General features: G+C 41.5%; 1 long non-coding RNA gene across 2 annotated transcripts in view; it reads left to right on the forward strand.

Moving 5' to 3' along the window:
* The first annotated feature begins 1,233 nt into the window (after nucleotides 1-1,233).
* LOC110340232 overlaps nucleotides 1,234-19,233 on the forward strand; it is a 44,380-nt gene continuing 26,380 nt past the window's right edge. The window contains exons 1-3 of one of the 2 annotated variants that reach the window (XR_005880861.1): nucleotides 1,234-4,099; nucleotides 5,773-5,972; nucleotides 9,771-9,901. This is a non-coding gene — a long non-coding RNA (uncharacterized LOC110340232). Of the gene's footprint in view, nucleotides 4,100-5,772; nucleotides 5,973-9,770; nucleotides 11,804-19,233 lie in introns of those variants that run through there. The other variant, XR_002382021.2, reaches the window with a different exon arrangement.

The following is a 19,233-nucleotide window of genomic DNA, read 5'->3' on the forward strand; positions in this document are numbered from 1 at the left end:
CCGTGACTCATAACTAGCCCAGAAGTTTTGTTCAGGCACACATATGTGCCACCACCTTACCAGAGGCCCATAGCAACAGGGCCAGTTGACAATGGATTGAAACCTCCAAAGCTATGAGCCAAAATAAGTGTTTCTCTTCCTCCACTAATTATCTCCATTATTTGTTGTAACAAGGCAAACTGACTAATATAGCAGTTGGGAACTACTAGACTTACAGAAAACACATCATTTTGGTCAACTCTGGATTGCCTTTCTCTAATATATGATAACAGAGCTAAGTGACTGTTGCCTTTGTGAGAAGTTAAAGTAGAAATTAGACACACCCAGGAAGAACAACAGCCCTTGATTTTATTTTGGACTTGGCATGTATGTGACTACCCACACTTCAACTATATGAAATCAACATTTTGGTGTCACAGAATTTCTTCCCTATTGAAAACCACACAGAACTTCTTAAAAGAAAATTTAAAAATAGTCTTCTATTCATCCCACTGTGTGGATACAATATTACATTCGGAGTCAGAAGTAGAACATATTGAAAATTTCTAGCTCTAGGATAAATTCAATTTTCTTTTAGTATCTACATTAGCAACATCAAAGACTAGCTGGTGTGGGGGAGGGGTGAATGGAGCACTAAGGAGGTTAGTCATATTACCTAGCTGCCTTCATCCTTTATAAAATTACCTCCCTACAGCTCCAGTTTTAGCTAAGGAACATGAATGGGTCACTCTGGCTCCATTGATGAATTCATCTACCAAGATTCACACACTATGGACAGCAGTGGACATGACTCAATATTAGTTAACCTGATTCTCTCTCAGAAGAAACCTACTCTGGCACACTGAAAGGTTGTTTTTATCAGAAGTCAAGAAGAAGCCATGGCACTTATGGGTGGCGACCACATTGAGTCACATGAAGCAGAGAAGTGCGGCCTGGCAGGAAAAGAAAAAGATAAGAAAAGCTATTAAGTGACTCTAGAGTCCTTAGGGGGACCATCAGGGGCTAGTGATTTGTTTCTCATCAGTATCTAGAGAAGGAGTGAGTAACTATAGACCCCAATGGTGGCATGTGTGAACAGTGAAGAATATTATTTCATGGTGGCTCCATGTATGTTGCTCAATGGATCCATGAGTGGTTTGAATGTCTTATTGATTAAATATATATATTTATATATTTATATATTATATATATAACTATTCATACTTCTTTCTTGAGCAAAATAAATATAACCTTACTTAAGGAAATATCAATAGTATTTTAAAATCATAATTTTTATTTACTATTATGTGTGTGCCTATAGTGTGGGGTTAGGGATGTGGACCTGCTATGGTGTAGATGAAGATCGGAAGATGATTTGGGGGATCCATCCTCTCCTTCTACCTTATTGTAGCAACATCTTTCTTATTTTTGTCTGTTGTGATTTATCCTAAAGACTAGTTGGACTGCAAGCTTCTGGGTAATTTTTCTACATCTTCTTCCATCTTGCCATAGAAGAGCTAGGATTATGGCTACTGGATTATGAGTTCCAGAGATTGAGCTCAGGTCAGTAAGCTTGCCTGGCAAGTGCTTTTACCTACCTTGTCAGCCCTCCTTATAGGTTTTATGTGATTATATATCACAGATACACTCTAATAGAAGCATACTGGTATCCTGATTAACTATCTAGTTCCTTAGAATACTGTGAAATCAACTGGCAGCCTTTGGAGGCTTCCCCATGATGATGTGTGAATGGCTTGGCACTGAGGTTTCTATAGCCATGAGGGTTTCTGAGTATGTTGGTGCTATACCCTCTGATGGACAGAGAATATTCCACTTGAGTAGACCTTTAGAGATCTTAAGACAGCCTCCGGTATCACCAGAGAAAGGCCCAGGACCATTGTTGACAGTCTATTAAAGGTTATATGGCTAATAATTAATCTACCTCATCTTTCATTCTGCACCCAAATTCTCCAAGAGCCTTGTGAAACTCTCTTGTAACTCTTCTTTACATTAAAGTCTTCCCTGCTCCTCCTTCAATGCCCCCAAACACTTTCTGGTCTAGAGGTCAGTTTGTACCACCCACCACCACCACCACAGCTCCCTGAATATGCCTTCATGGTTTAACTGTGGCGTGGTAGCATTCTGGAAATATCAATGGATATTTTTCCTTCTGACATGTTCCCTCTTCCTTTTCCTGCCCACTGTCTCCCATTCCCACTCAGTGTCCCACCTCATTCGGGCAAACCATCTCTGGATTCATTGTGTTAAGAAAGGTCAGAAAATAGAAATTATCTACAGGGTTAGTTTTATAGCTTCTGAAGTTTCCACCAGTTAAAGAACTTACCCTAGAACTCAAAAGAGAGAGATGGTGCTTTACATATAGAAAGAAGAAGGTAACACGTCTCTTGAGAAGGGGAAGCCCTCATGTCATTGTCATCAGAGGAGGGCAGGATCAGAAGGCCTGAAATTCCTCCCCAGATGAACATCCATAGCCAAGTCCTACTAGACTGTGAGGACAATGAAGCTGTCTACTGCCTATTGTGGGTAAGAGGGTTTCTTTCCACTATTTGGGTGCTATGGTTCTGTAAGAACCTAGAGATGGAGAAAAACTCCACTGGAACCTGGAGGAAACTATAAGACTTGTCCGAACCATGCCTCATTTGCAGAAACATCTTGTGGCAAAGGCAACTGGAAAGCATAAAGCTGAGGAATGGTCCTGTTGATCCCTGACTCTCTTTGACTTAGATATGGGATAGAAAAACTTCACTACTGGAGACAACTACATCATCTCAGATTTGGTACCTGAGGAATCTACTTTCTCCATTCATTTCTCCCTTTCCTAGCTGATTTCCCATCTCTGAAGTTCTGAAACTGCCTCCATTTGCTTGTCTTTTCTCAAAGATCCCCATCCTCTACTGAAGATGCTATAGAAACCAGACTCCTAAGTCATTTAAAATATGTTCCCATGTGATTTCTCCTGTTCAATGGGCATCTCTTAATAAGCAATAAACTTGTTCTCCTTTCATAATCTGTCTTCTGTAACTATCCCAAACCTGAATTAAATTTCCTGCTATCTTGATGAGAATAGGGTTGTAGGTGTAGAATAATAGCTGTGTTCTTTAGTCTTAAGCAAGTAGGCCCTTGATATACTCTCAAGAGCCTATGTTGGCATGCTTTGTATGACTTCTCTTATAGACACTGGAGTATGGAATTGACATATGTCCCTGTGTGCTAGGAATCCTATTAACAAGAGCATGATGCCCATGGAAAAAGAGCCAAGTTTCTCTTGGAAGCTGCCTATTTAATATACATGATGCATGACAGGGCAGCCAAGAGGCCAAGATCTTTAGTTGGGGTTAATAATGGAGGCTGCTTTCAACTGCTTAGAACAAATATTGAAGATAGACTCTGTACTGCTTGATATTATCTAAATGATTTTCAGTTGTTTGCTTTCATTTATGCCCTTTCTTCTGCACTTTGTTTTTTCTACAATTCCTCCCCTTCTTATTTCATTTTTGTAGAATTGGTATTGAACCCAAGACTTTATATATGCCAGGCATGCACTTTATCATCTGACCTCCATCTCCAGCTCCTCCTCCTCATTCTCTTCATATTTTCTTCCTCCTCTTCCTGGGGGTGAATTGAACCAGCAGTCGGATTCTGAACCACACATGAGAGAGAGCAACTGCCCTCCTCTTTCTTTAAATGGATTATAGCAACAGACAAGAAGTTCTGCCTCTATTGGTCTAGAAAGCCCAAAGTCATAGACAGGGCTACCCATTACAATTCTGTATTAAAGAAAGACAGGGGAAAGAAAAGGAGGAGGAAAAAGAAGAGGAGAATTTAATCCTACTCCCTAGCTATGCTTTTTTTTTTTACCAGAGCTCGTGTTTTATCTGGTGTTCTATTGTTTGTGAAAGCAGCACCTGGGAAATGGGAAGCGCTGGTCAAGATGGAAGCCTGGGCACAGGAGCTTACCATCATCTGCCAGTGACTCCATCAACAAAAGACAATGTTGAAGTGCAAAAGAAATAACCTGTGATGATGATCAAGTTGGAGAGGGAATTCTCTTGTATGTGGAAGACTTTGGCACATTCTTTAAGGATGTAATCAGATGGAGGTATGTTAGTGGACATATCAATGGATGGGACACAGCAGAGAATGATGGGGTTGAAGAGTAAGGCAACTCCAGGTATGTGGCAGCCATTCACTTTGCAGAATGGGAGCAGTGTCGGTGCCCTCCCACACAGAACAGAGGGCATAGGACTGTCTCCTGGGGGGGGGGACAAGAAGCATGCAGACTCCTCCCCAAAACAAATGCCCTAACTGCCTAAGATGGATGCATGTTTCAGTGTGCATATTGGTCTCAAAGCAAAGCAAAGCATTCCCTGATCAGGCTCTTGGTGGGGATAAGGCAGAATGCATTTATCTAAGGCTGCTTTCCAGGTGAAGTTTCCAAAGTAAATCTGTCACTTCATCAGTTGTGAGCATCTGGGAGGATTTTCTGATCTGACTTCCCATTCATGGGAGGCACCTTTTAAAAAATATACTGTCCATCCTAATATAAAATAAACCGACACAAGACAGCTACGATTACGAAACAGCCTCCATTCATCAATGTAGATGCACAAACCAGGTCACCAGGCAGTTGAGGACAACTACCAGCAGGAAATGAACAGTACCAAATCTCAAGGGAACAGACTATTGCCAGAACTAGAAGAGATATTTTAAAAATAGTTAATGAATATATTTAAAAAGGTCTAGATATTGGATTCATAAAACAAGAAGAATGCAGCTGGAAAAGGGAACCAGAACACACAGAGGAGTTCTTATAAATCAACACAACACCTAAAATGCGTGGTCCAGGGATGTAGCTCAGAAGTAGAGCACTTACCTAGCATGCACAGGGCCCTGGGATACCTCCTAAGACCACTTGGCCAAGAAGGCTCTTTTGTGACACAATAGATTATCAAAGAGGAGCAAACACGTGATCCACCAAGGGCACATCCCTGAGCTCAGCAAGTCTAGGCCCCAGGAAACTGTCCCCTCCTTTAGCTTTAACTGCACCCTTCCTGAATTGGCCCCTGATATGTTTCTCTGTCCTGTACAGAGATACCATTTGGTTTCCTCCCCCTTTATCCTGCTTCATTGCTCGTATTGTTAACAAACATTTAAAAGTGGTCACTATGCTGTGCCCACTATCACTTTCCAGGCAGCTTTTCATCAGTTCTTTCATTTATCCATTAACTCAGCCCCACTTAATTAGTTCCTGCTATGTGTCATGCACACTGAGCCCTGTGGATAAAGAACTGACCCCTCTGTATTCGTGGTGTCATGGGTAGGGCAGCAGTGTTTAAGCAGAAGAACCTGGCATTCAAACTCATGGCTTCAAATCTTAGTCACCACAAAATGGTTATTGACTTTACCACACAATTATTTCTCCATTATTCAAAGTCCTTCTTCATAACTAGGAATATATTGAGCTTAAGGAACTGTTACAATTACATGAATTAAATAGAAATCCTTTGATATCTGTGGGCATTCCAGGACCCCATAAAGCTACCAAAATTTGCAGATGCTCAAATCTCTTCTAAATAATGGTATAGATCTTACATAAAACCTATGTGTGTCTGCCTATGTATGCAACACAAATCATCTCTAGGTTGCCAATAATCTCTGATACAATGTAGGTAGGTATACTCTATTGGTCAGAGAATAATAAGAAAATTGTATATATTTTGCACAAATTATCTAGAAATAAAATAATGTTGGCTTTTTTGTTTAAATTCACAGGTACAGAATCCAGATACAGGTGGCTAACTGCCTATGAAAACACTTGCCACATAATATTTCAGTGATGGACAACAAGTAGTCATGGGCAATGATGGCAGAGTAATGAATGCAAGAAGAAGCAGTAGAGTACGGTGTGCAAGGAACCCACTGAGGCAACTCTTCCTTCCTGGGTTATAGGGAGTAATTTTACGTATTCATCGGTAAGTGCTGACCACTCCCATGTGGGTGTGTTCACGGGTATGTAGAAGGTAGTAAATAGAGCTAGGGGGAGGAGACATTTTTCTCTTTGGGTTTTGGTTTTGACCTGGAGAGCAGTGTAGGGACCTTCGGTTCTCAGCTTTCTTGGCTTTTCACATAAGTGATTTCTCTTTCAATAAATATCATAGGACATCCCTAAATTTGTGTAGTTTAATATTTCTGCTTTACAAGGTGGTTCAAGGAAGGCTTCCCAGAGGATGTCAAGCCTGGATTAAGAACAAGGAAGTAATAAGACTTAGCTGAACAGCCTAAAATGCTGGCACATACTTATGATCCTAGTTCTGGGGAGACTAAAACAGTAGGCTATGATTCAGAGTCAGTCTGGATACACAGCAAGACCTGGTCTTTAAAAAATATTAGACAGAGAGGAGGGATTGAGGCCAAGAAAACTGGCTTTCTTTTTTTAATGTATGTTTTTATTTAAATTAGAAACATGCATGCTTCAAATGTCAATCCTAGCTCCCCCCTTCTCCCTCCACCAGCCCCACACCCACCCCCAGCCCAATCCCCACATCATTCCCCAGGGAGGGTAAGGCCCTCCTTGGGGGCCTTGGGAGCTGTCATGTGTCTCACAGTAATACCTTTTGCCTGATCTGCTTTAATTGCAAATGTTCATTGCAATAAGTTGTTCATCTTGTTCATGGCCTGTCTTCTAGTATACTGTCAATACTGTACCCTCATGAAACTCCACTTGGATAGATATCCTTGCTGTTGTCCAATATCATGGAGATCTGAGACTGTAGTTGGGCAGGTATGGTCCCTTCACAGATCAGGTCATAAATGGGGTAGATGTTGGGATGAAAATTGGTTTTCTGTGTTTCCAATTCTTATTTCTGTCAGTGTCATTGGATGTGAAACATGTGTCAAAAAATAATCAGGAATGGCAGAAAGCACCAAATCGGAATTTGGACAGAACTGAAAGTCTAGCAACTAGTCAAGTGCTTTCCCTGAGGGAGAGGTTGATCAGCTCTCCATGCAGAGATACTCTGGCTGCAAAGAAAACACAAAGGACTGAAGATAAGACTTAGGCCTATGCAATCTTGGTGTTTGCCTAGGAAAGAAATTGTGGTGGGCTGTGTAGATTGTGTTAGATGACATAAGGAAATGAAGATCTGAGCAAAGGACTTAAAGGTGTTGGAGAAAATGAAGAAAGAGTTCGAGGGTAATTCCACTGGATGGAACATGGACACAGCCACTGAGGCAGAGCCCAGGAAGAGGAACACACTGGGATTGATAGCTGTGAGCTTGGGTTTGTACTTGTTGAATTTGAGATAACATGGGACATCCAAGAGCAGAGGTGGATAGCAGTTGAAAAATATGTCTGCAGCTCAAAAGTGCCTGGAGCTGGAGATGCCTTAGCAGGGTTTCCCACCAGACAGGTTTCTTCTGTTTTTGAGAATGCTCATCATTAAGTTTCATGGTCCTGGAAAAACTTTTCTAAAGTAGATCTTTGTTGATGCTGAGTATTTTGAGTTTTTTGCCTCTTGGTTGGAAAAAATATGCATCTAGTTTTCTTATTAGAATAGTAGACAAAGTCATTTGCATCTTAAATATCTTTTAGAAGTTGCTTAAGCCATTCAAAAAATACTGGATGGGAAAGAGGGTAAACTGTGTTCTACTATGGTAACAAGTAGTTCAGACAACACCAGGGGCTTGTGACAACAATGGTTTCATTTTCATTTCTCACACCTACTAAATTTCTATTGTGGGTTCACAATATATAGTTGAAGTGACTGTAATGGCCTTGATTTGTAACCTTGATGCTACCTACCAGAGGGGGAAAATGGAGCTCTTGAGGAACTAGGACCATCAATGATATGCTATTAAGAATTGAGAACTGGTGTGACACATCTGTTCACAAGTCATTTGTCAGGATCAGCTACATGACCTATCTAATTAGGAAGCATCCAGGAAGCATAATATACCATATGCTTGGGAAGTAGAGAGCTGGACTTTCTCAGTGAGGGACAAAAATAGAATCCCTGCAGCATGCCACATGTAGGAAACAAATCCAAACCCTTTAATATTTAGGATGATGAGAGTAAGGCCATACTCTTTGCACAGCCTGAGCAGATGGGCCTGCTTCCCTGAGTGACCTGCTGACAGAAGACTCACATCAGCCTTTGGGTGGCAGCTGTGGGTAATCACAGGAACTGAACTTCTCCTTACATAGCCCCATCTTTCACTGGTCATGTTCCTGAAGAGCCTCACTTCCTCTCCAGGAAGATGCAAAGGTTCTGTGTAGCTTGTGTTTGTAAATGCATTGCTGTCTAGCATCTCTAGGCTACTACAACCTTTATCACCAGATATTTACAATCGAATCTTTTCTACTTCTTGGACCCTGAAGTCCTGAGGAATTAATCACCGAGGAGAGCCAAGCAAAGTATTTCTAATTTGGATGAGAGCCCCCTTCATCAACAAGATCCCAGAGAAGTAGCTACCCCAGGACAACACTACATTGTATCCTTCATAAGAGGCCACTGCAGAGACAAGAATTTGTCCCTGTATATGCTTAACATACAACTTGCCAAATGTAACCTTGGCTCAGCAGACAGAATCCACCAAACGCCAGGATAAATCAATGCATGCCATGCCAAAGTGGTTATCCATCCCTCATCTACTCACCCATCACTCCATGACCAACCAAGAGAGTGGAAAGAGAGGCCAGGACAGAGACTTGAAGAACATGGTACACATGACCTCTGGAGCTCTTACGAGGATGTTCAGTGCCCAAGCTTCACCATCTAGAGACTCAGTCAGATGATGTTTAAACCCAAATCATGTAGTGGATACCCCAATACATAAATGATAAGTGACATCATAAATATGAATGAAACCACATGGCCAGGGAACATAGAAGAAGAAAAGGACTCAGGACAGAAACTCAGTACAGCAATTTCAGAGTAGGGGTGTGGAAGTGAAGACGCAAGAGCCAGATAAGAAGCGGAAGGAAGGAAGACTGTGGTTCTTGGAATCCAAGCAGCTGAGATGGCACTATAGCACTGCACTGAAGTAGCTTGTCCTGACTGAGACACAATTCTGTGTACCCGACGGTATAGTTTGACTGTAGCAATGTCAGAGAAGGACAGCTATAGAAGCCACATAACAGGAAGTGGAAGGTAACGTGGAGACAAAATAAGAAGGATAGGAGAGTCGTATTCACTTCCTCCAGTCATCACAACAACCCTGCAAGGCAGACATTGTTTTCTCTGCTTTAAAAGTAAGGAAAGACAGTCACCGATGGTAGCCTAGCTGAGCGACGGGGGAGTTAAGACTGAAGCCCAAGTCTGAGAAGCAGAGAGCAAAGTCTTCCTACAAGCCCCAGCATCTAAGCCACCTGGTACTTGTGTGCTGACAGGTCATACAACAATTGTCAGAACGGGCTCTTCCAGTGCCTGATATAAAAACACACTGAACAGCAGGATAGGAGCATGCCTACATGTTAAAGAGAGAAGTTGTGGAAGACAGCAGCAGCCTCCATCCTTTCTTCCTGACACCTTCTGTGTTTGTTTTCTGGGCTCCTAGAGTGCGTCTCTGAATTCCTTGGACTGAGATACCCCTTTGCTATGGTGCAGAGATGCTGAGCTGCCAAACTCATGCTCCAGCCTGTGCCTCTTTGAAGAACCAGCTTGAACTGATTGTTCCTCAGCTTTTCACATAAAATTACAGAACATGAGGCCCACAGCTTTGCCCTAAGTTGTCAACAGGTTTTAATTGTCTCTGCTTTTCCGTACACACAGATGGCTATGCTAAGCTGCTCTGAGCAGACCTCTGCTGTCTCCAGTAAGAACAAAACAAACACAACAAATGGAAATCTACTTGAAAAGAAAAATTATAACAAAGTCCAAAATAGCTGCTTTTTTCCCTGAAGGTAAGTGTTACATAAAGGAAAACAGTAGATGGGACGGGTAAAGGATAGAGGCAAGAATTTTTAAAAAGCATAATGAAAATGTTAATTTGTGAAAGAAATATAATGGCCAAGACAACTAAGTGAAATCAGGATGGTCGAATGCAGCCCATGAGCCATATGCCTCTCCCACAATGGCTAGAAATTTGACACAATGCTTCTGCAGATGACAGTGTCGTGTCACAATGTCAAAAAGCTAGACGCTAATTTAGATGAATTTAGAAAAACAAGAGATTCTTTTTACTGATGAAGACCATCATTAGCTATCAGCTTCAGATTTCTTTGTCCAAGGTCATTAAGATCCACTGCAAATAACCAAACAGATCCACATTTGAAACTCTATCTTCAAAACAGTGGACCAACCAAGGTATATGCAAAGCCATACAGAAACAAAACTGAAAAAGAAAACATAATTTTATAAAAGTGATTTAAGGGAAGTACCCAAGAAATTAAACTCCTAGTACCAGATAAAGTATATCTCCTCATGAGTTATTGGTCAAGAAGCCACCAGAGGACCCCAAAATAATATAGGCTATTATCGTTGCTTTAGGTTTCCAACAAGATTAATCTATAAGATCCTATTATGAAATACACCATACATTCTGGTTCTATAACATGTAGAAATCAAGCTGGAACTAAGCTTGAAGCTGCCACACTACTGGCTAAGTTTCATAGCACCAGAAGGCACCATGCAGGTTGTTAGGAAAGAAAAGTCATCAACTGTCTTAGCCTGCTATGAACCCTGAGAGCTATAATATTGAACTATCGAGCAAGATGTACATTGGTGTAAGTAGCATGACTGTTATGGGGGTAAGCAACCACTTTCTGATTAGATATAAAACTTGTACAGGAGAGAATTCATGCCTGTTATTGTCAACATGACTGGGGAGGCCATAGATCTTAGTGGAAGAATCTACTACTATTGGTTTGTTAAACTGACATGTTGTCTATCTGTCTTCTGCATGTTTATGTTTATATCTATAGATTAGTGCTGCTTTCTATGAGTCAAGCTTCCATCTTCAGTGGGTGGTAGCATACAGAGACACAAAATTGGTCACAGTGTAGAGAATAAGTGACTGAGAAGTGCTCAGTCCTAAAATGAGCATCAACAAACTCCCTCCAAGGTTCAGAGAACACCACAGAACAGGGACAGAAAGGATGTCAAAGCCAGAGGACAGGAAGGGATGCTATAAAACACTGTCTTCTAGACATGACTCAGCTAGTGAATCCGTAACCTCACAGCAGCCTTGGTTACCTGCTCAAGACTGGATCCACCAACATTCCATTACAGATGGGGAAGATCTCATGGGGCCCTAGCCCTCCCTAATGAGTTGCAGTCTGTATTGCTGGGTATGGGGAGTCATAATCCTCAATGATGTAGCCTCGGGTAAATTTTCCTTGTGCAAATACTACCACATACATCCACACTCATTAAGCATCCATAATTAAATGTTGAAAGTCACAAAAAGACATGAAATTAGAAAGGAAACATTGGAAAAAAGAAGGGGTTTAGTGGGAGATGTAAGAGACTAGTGAGGGCTATGATCAAAGTATTATATATTTTTGAAAGGATAAATAATAATGAATGGGTCAGGTAATGAGAGCTGTGAAAGACTGCATCACAGAAAATATCTAGGATTAAGCACCATTTGCATGACTGAACACCATGTTCCATCTAGACATAACAATTATATAAGATCAAGTACTTACATGGTTCAAAGGTAAAAGCATATTATGGGACAAAAGGAATTGATAAATTATTCTCCATGAAGGCTTTACCAAATTATATTTTGGTAAAAAACCACGAGAAACTTCTATGGTTTCCTGTAACATTATTACAAATGTTGTAGCTAAATTAAAAATTAATAAGTGATGAGACATCAAAACCTTAATTTTATTTCCCTTATTACAAATAAGGTTGTATATTAATGTTTAAGGAGTATTATTTACATTTCTTTTATGATGAATTTTCCTGTCTTATTTTTTCATGTTTACCCTGTTTTTACTGGCTATTTTGACTTCTTTTTATTTAGCAAATATCTCCACATAAGCCATACATACATATTCACACACATGCATGCACACATACATATGTATGCAGACATAAACGCATATGCACATGTATACATTCACAAACAGACACACACATACATATACAATTTACCCCTTTTGTTTACATTTTTTGGCTTTTCAAGACAGGGTTTCTCTGTATAGCTTTGGAGCCTATCCTGACACTCATTCTCTAGACCAGGCTGGCCTCGAACTCACAGAGATCCACCTGCCTCTACCTCCCAAGTGCTAGGATTAAAGGCATGAGCCATCAACACCAGGCTTGTTTAAATTTTATTTGCATTGGTAATACTTTCCTTCCTATTCTAATATCTAAATTTAAATTTTGTATTCATAACACATTAGATAAGAATCTAATTTTGTCTAAATAACTGTAAAGATCAACCTACACCATGAATTAAATTTCACTATATTAAATTCCACTTCCTTTGTCCACTTAATTATAGTATATATTTAGGGATATTTCTAGACTTTCTACCTAGTTTGCTTACTTTTCATTTGGTAATGTACCAATATTGGATTATTTTTTTCTTTTGATTTTTTGAGGCAAGGTTTCTCTGTGTAACAGCCCTAGTTGTCCTGGAACTCACTTTGTAGATCAGGCTGACTTTGAACTCACAGAGATTCACCTGCCTCTGTCTCCCAAGTGCTGGAGTTAAAGGCATGCACCACTACCAGTCAACTGGATTGTTTCAATATTGGTAGTTTTACAGTATGTTTTGGGATCAGAGAGGCGTGGTCATTCTGACTACTCATACATTTATTTTTCACATATTTATTTTCATATTTATTTATGTATTATGCATATGTGTGTGTGTATATATATATGTATATGTCTGTGTATGTCACGGCACTCATGTGGAAGTCAAACGACAACTTGTGAGAATTGGTCCTCTTCTTTCCATCCTGTTATTTGCAGGGGTAAAATTCAGGTCTGCAAGTGTTACAGCTCTGAAGGGAAAGGTATCCTGACTGTTGGGAGTCAGGCTATAACTATAGCTGTGAGGGAAGGTATCCTGGATACCTACAGCTGTGGATATAAAGAAAGTCATGTTATACCTATAGCTATGTTCTGGTGGGGGATGGTCTCCCCACAGGATTCAGCAATCCTGACTTCCTGTGAGAGAAGCATTACAGCTCAGCTAGGCTCCATTCTGCTAAGAGAGTCTCCCAGCAGAGATGTCCATTGCTTCTCTCCTCCACTCCACTAAGGGAGTTTATCAGCAGAGATGTTGTTGTTTCTCTCCTCCACTCCAGCATAAAAAGTTCTTTACCCAAAACTCATTCAAGAGATTTATTGGGTGGGAGGAATCCAGGAGAAGGACTTCCTATGCAAGGGTGGGAAGGACAACTCCCAATTGAGCAGGCACAAGGCTTATATAGGACTTCCTAGAGGTGGAGTTTTTCCTGGGTGAAGATTTTCGGGATGGGAATTGGTTAGATTCAATCATTGAGCTTGCACAAGCTCAGAGACTAGCTGGATTTCATGCTCAGGAGTTGATTGGTTTAGTGCTCAGGGATTGGCTGGTTTTCCCGCTGAGGAATTGGTTGCTTTCATGCTCAGTTTGTCGGGGACAGAGTGTATTTCTTTGGTCCTAGTTTCAGGACCAAAGTGTGTTTGTTTCACAGGCCCTTTTTAAAATTTTGGTTCTGGTTTCAGGGCTAGGGTATGTTTCTTTCACTGCTCTGTTTTCAGTGTCAGAGAAAGTGTTTCTTTGGCTAGTCTTTTTACCCTACATGATTATCAGGCTTAGTTGGAAGTGCTTGTACCCACTAAACCATCTCTCTAGCTCATAGATGTTATTTCTAATAAACTTTTCTAGTTAAAAGAATGTTGGATTTACATTGCTCTTATGAATTGAGGGTAATTAAGTTCTTCTTGGAATAACTTTACGAAGTTGAGTTATTCTGCAAATCAGCAATTCCTGCTTTCCCCATTAAGGTTATTTACTGAATGAAGGAGCAGCAAAGACTCTCTCCAGGCACCCAAAATGTCAGGCTCCTGATACTAAATGTGCAGAGTCTTCATTAGGATGACTTAAAGTCTAACTTTGGCTTAATACTCTGTTCTCATTTTTGTAAATATTAGGAACTTTAGGCTTCTCTGCATGTCCCATTTGCACACCACAGGCTTAACCATAACTAAATGAGTCACTCTCATGTGGAATAAATATCATCTAATAATGTTTGACCTCCAAGTGCTCTGAAATTAGTTAAATACATTTATACAACCCAAAACACAGCTTCCCTCATCCAGAAACAGCAGGAGGTATGACTCCATGAAAAATCATATTAAATTATCTCATTTGGAACCACTTCAGAAAACAACCATTGTTGATTAGCATGTGACAGTTCACTTTGAAGGATATCAAATTTATTTGACAACTGATGGTCTTGATAATTTTCCTTATTGATTATTCTCACTACATAATGATCAAATTATCTGATTTTTCACTTTTGTATTTTATAGTTGATTGTTAGAAGGACACTTTGCACTATGAACTAATTCTTCCAGGGTCACACCATAAGTCCATCAGTGAGTTAAGATTAAAGAAGAAAGTTCTATGCCATTCTATGAATGAATTAGCTCACCTAGAGACACTGAGGCAAACATAGCTCAGAAGCACAGCCTCTCACATCTGACCCATCATTACCATCCACTGACTGGTCACAATCTATGCACAGTTCTATAGTGTGTAATGAGTGTTCTTCCCACCAGCCTGGTGCCAGTATTGTGTCAGTCCCAAATAACACACAGAGACTCTATTAGTTACAATGCTGTCGGCCAATGTCCAGGGCTTCTCTTTGGCTAGTTCTATGTTAAGTATTGTGGGGACACCAGACCTTGAGCAGAAACCCACTTCCCCTTTGGCCTTGGAGTAGGCATCTGTGTAATGTTTACTGAAAACAATTTAGTGCTTTAAAGCTCTTGATAGGGCTCAGATAAGGGCTTGCTCACTGAAATACCATGCCTTTCACACCCCCTACGGCTAGATGTCTCTTCCTGTCCCCCCTGTGGTGTCTCCCCGATTTTGGGGCCGGAGATTAAACCACCAGCCAGGAGGGTGAGAAGGCTGGAAAGAATTGTATGTAGATGAATGGCAGAAGTCCTTAAAAAAGGGAACTCCTTTTTTTTTAGAGAGACTTCTCCTGAGAGCTTTTTTAAAAGCGGACTTGGAGTCTCCTCCTAAGCTGACTTGGGAAGCATAAAGTTTTTTTTAAAGCAACCGACCAGTCTCTGTGTCATCTATCCCGACCACCTCGCTACATTCTCGGATGTAGGCCGCACAGCAGGTGCGACAATTGGAGGTCCCACCGAGATAACATTGGACCCCTCCTCTGGGTCTTCCCTCCAGGTCCGAGAAGGAGGAGTCCCTCATTTTAGACTACATCACCACAAGAACAAATTGGTACTCTGTAAATAGTACAACAAGCCTCTTGTTCATATTTTTTATAATGCTACATGTGTAACATCAATGATTTTACCTAATATATCTGTGCAAGTGCACTATCTAATGCTTTCCTAAGTAGATCTTAAAATGATTGTAAACTTTATCACTGTTTTGACCGTCAAATTGTAACTAGAAATCACCCTTGTTGCAAAGAAAGGCTGGTGGTAGAATGCTAAGGCCCAGATCGGGGGATGGGCAGGTGACAGAGAGGCGCTATGTCAGTGGGGGTCCTAGGAATGGTAACAGTGGCAGTAGACATTCTGGCTTCATGCTGAGTTCAAAGTGCCTTAGCCCATGGCAATCCCGATAGCCATAAAGCCTTATTACAAATGATTTTAAGGTTGGGGCGCTCTTTTGAAGGACAACCTGTGGGAAAGACCCACTCCCACCTAAGACAGGGGTTCAAGGTCCCCCAAAGACAGGCCAGGGAGGGTGACCCTACTTGACCTAAGACAGGAGTGCCTCATTTAAAAATAAAAAGGGGTGAATTGTGGGGACACCAGACCTTGAGCAGAAACCCACTTCCCCTTTGGCCTGGGAGCAGGCATCTATGTAATGTTTACTGAAAACAATTCAGTGCTTTAAAGCTCTTGATAGGGCTCAGATAAGGGCTTGCTCATTGAAATACCATGCCTTTCACACCCCCTACGGCTAGATGCCTCTTCCTGTCCCCCCTGTGGTGTCTCCCCGATTCTGGGGCCGGAGATTAAACCACCAGCCAGGAGGGTGAGAAGGCTGGAAAGAATGGTATGTAGATGAATGGCAGAAGTCCTTAAAAAGGGAAGCTCCTTTTTCTTAGAGAGACTTCTCCTGAGAGCTTTCTCAAAAGCGGACTTGGAGTCTCCTCCTAAGCTGACTTGGGAAGCATAAAGTTTTCTTAAAGCAACCGACCAGTCTCTGTGTCATCTATCCCGACCACCTTGCTACATTCTCGGATGCAGGCAGCACAGCAGGTGCGACAAAGTATTAACCCATGACTGCTAATATATATTTCTATAAGGACTTATCTTTCCAAGTATGGCATCCTGATGCATCCTCTCTTCCCCAGGATCACATGGCAACTCCCTACTCTTGACTACATTTCCCAGAATCCTCTTTGACTCCTAGTCCCACCTATCTTGCATCCCTACTGACCAACAGTGCTTTATGCATCAACCAATAAGAGAGACATATTTACAGAATGACATCTCCCATCAATAGTGGACTTAAATTATCAACAGTTATTCTCCTGGACTCACTACTAATCCACAGAATACAATATAAGGAAATAAAGATAGATTTAGTTAGTGTGATAATTTGAATAAGAATGACCTTCATAGGCTCAAGTGTTTGAATAATAAGTCACCAGGGAATGTCACTATTTAAAAGGATTAGAAGAATTAAGAAGCATGGCCTTGTTGGAGAAAGTGTGCCATGGGGATGGGCTTTGAGGTTTCAAAAGCCCATACCAAACCTTCCTCCCTCCCTCCCTCCCTCCCTCCCTCCCTCTCCCTCTCTCTCTCTCTCTCTCTTTCCCTCTCTCTCTTTCCCCCTCCCTCCCTCTTTCTATCTCTCTTTCTCTACCTATGGATCAGGATGTAGCTCTCAGCTACTTGCCCAGTGCCTGCCTGCATGCTGCCATGCCCCCTGCCATGATGGAAGTGGACTAAACTTCTGAAACTATAAGCAATCCCCCAATCAAAAGTTTTCCTTTGCTGGGTGTTGGTGGGGCATTCCTTTAGTCACAGCACTCGGGAGTCAGAGGCAGGCAGATCTCTGTGAGTTCGAGGCCAGCCTAGTCTACAGAACGAGTTCCAGGACAGCCTCCAAAACAATACAGAGAAACCCTGTCTCAAAAAACCAAAAAAAAAGTTTTCTTTTTGAAAAATACAAAAATGTTTTCTTTTATAAGATCTGCCTTGGTCATTGTGTCTCTGCACAGAAATGGAACATTGACTAAGACAATTAGAGACTGTCTTCCAATCAGCCTGAAGTTTACCTTAAAGCCTACCAAAAAATGTTGAAATAGTATTGCTTCTGTCCATGTGGCCCATGAACCCTTTGGACCAGAATCTGCTAAGCATTTGTTTAAATGCACCTATCAAAGGAAGCAGGTTAGCTGCAGATCTCTACCCTTCCTTCCTCTCCTCCAATCCACTGCCCCAGTCACATGCCCCAATCTCAAGCAGATTCCCCGCTGTGTCCCCCAACCCTCATTTACAGTGGATCACACCAATGACACAGATCTTCCCCTTAAACCTCCTTCCCCCACTCCTCTTTTTATTCCAGCCCCCAACTAGAGCAGGCATTCCCTGTAAACCCCAGGCCTCTCTGTCCAGGAAAGGAGGTAGACTAACTGCAGACCTTCACCCCTGCCTCCCTTCTTCCAAATTCAGTCCCCCAGACTCATGCCTAGCTCTGTAGTGGACCACCTGTCATGGCCTCTCCTTCCTCCAGCCCCCAACTCCAGTGAATCACAGAAATATTGCCCTTAAACTTCCTTCTCTCTATTCATCACTGTATCCCAGTTGCCAACCAGCAGGCTTTCTATGGGAACCTAGAAAAACTAGTAGGCTGGCAAAACAGGTAGTCAAGCTTCAGGTTGTCACTGTCCCTCCTCTCCTCCAAATCCAACCCTCCAGGCTCATCCCCAGCTCTGGCTGAATACCTGCCATTGCCTCTCTTTACTCTCTACCCCCAACTTCCATCACTCTTACGGACCCCTTCCATAGCCCTCTCTGATCTTGCCCATCCCTATTCCTAAGAGCAGCTCCTAAAAGCTATAAAGACATTTTACACCAGTGATCACATATATCAGGATCCTAGAAGAATTCCCACCAAGCAATACACAGCGAACACACCCTCCTAAGAATCAGAGAAGGCAACAGAGACACTTGGTTAAACATGCTCATGGCTGTTCTCTTCATAATAGCCAGAATTTGAACCAACTTATATGTCCCTCAACAGAAGAATGGATAAAGAAAATGTGGTACATTTACACAATGGAATATTCCTCAGTCATTATAAAAATGAAGTTCACAGCCTCAAAGACCTCAGGCATCTGAAACTCAAGTTAGTGGGAGGGTTAGACAGATGGCTCATCAGTTAAGAACACTAGCAGCTGCTCTTGCAGAGGACCAGGTATAATTCCAGCACCCACATGGCAACTCTCAACTAACTCCAGCTCCAGGAGATCTGATGTCATCTTCTTAGGGCACTGCAAGCAGGCAAAATACCCATACACATAAAAACTGTTTTAAATAAATAAAAATTTTAAAGGTTAATCTGATGGTCTCTGCAATTTGTTTAGGGCCATTCTTCCATGCCTTAAGGAGTAATGCATGCAATAGTCAAATACAGAGGTTCTACCATCTTCCTCCATCTCATTCCAGCCCTGGTCCCTTTAACTGAAATTTCTGCTATTCCTGAGGGCTTAAGTAAGTACACCTCTGGTTCCACCCTTACTGAAGTTCTTTCAAGTCCCTTTGAGCAACATTGCTACAACTCTGATGAGAGCAAGCTTTTTCATCGTTGCAATATAGCTAAGCTAAAAAAACAAAATCAAAACCTTCAGGTTCTACTTCCTCTTGTTTAACTTCCTCTCGTTTCTCCTTTCTTGTGTTTTTCTATGAGCAATCCAAAGGAGTCAAGAGTCTCTTTCAACACTTTTCTTAGAAATACCCTCAGCTAAATGCCTGTGTCCAGCACTCAAACATTGTACTTCCCAATAGAACTGGGCGAGTCCATTATTATTGTATAGCAAAGTGCACTTTCTTCTCATTTTAAACACATCTC

This window comes from Mesocricetus auratus, unplaced genomic scaffold (genome assembly GCF_017639785.1).
Source record: "Mesocricetus auratus isolate SY011 unplaced genomic scaffold, BCM_Maur_2.0 Super-Scaffold_100013, whole genome shotgun sequence".
NCBI lineage: Eukaryota > Metazoa > Chordata > Mammalia > Rodentia > Cricetidae > Mesocricetus > Mesocricetus auratus.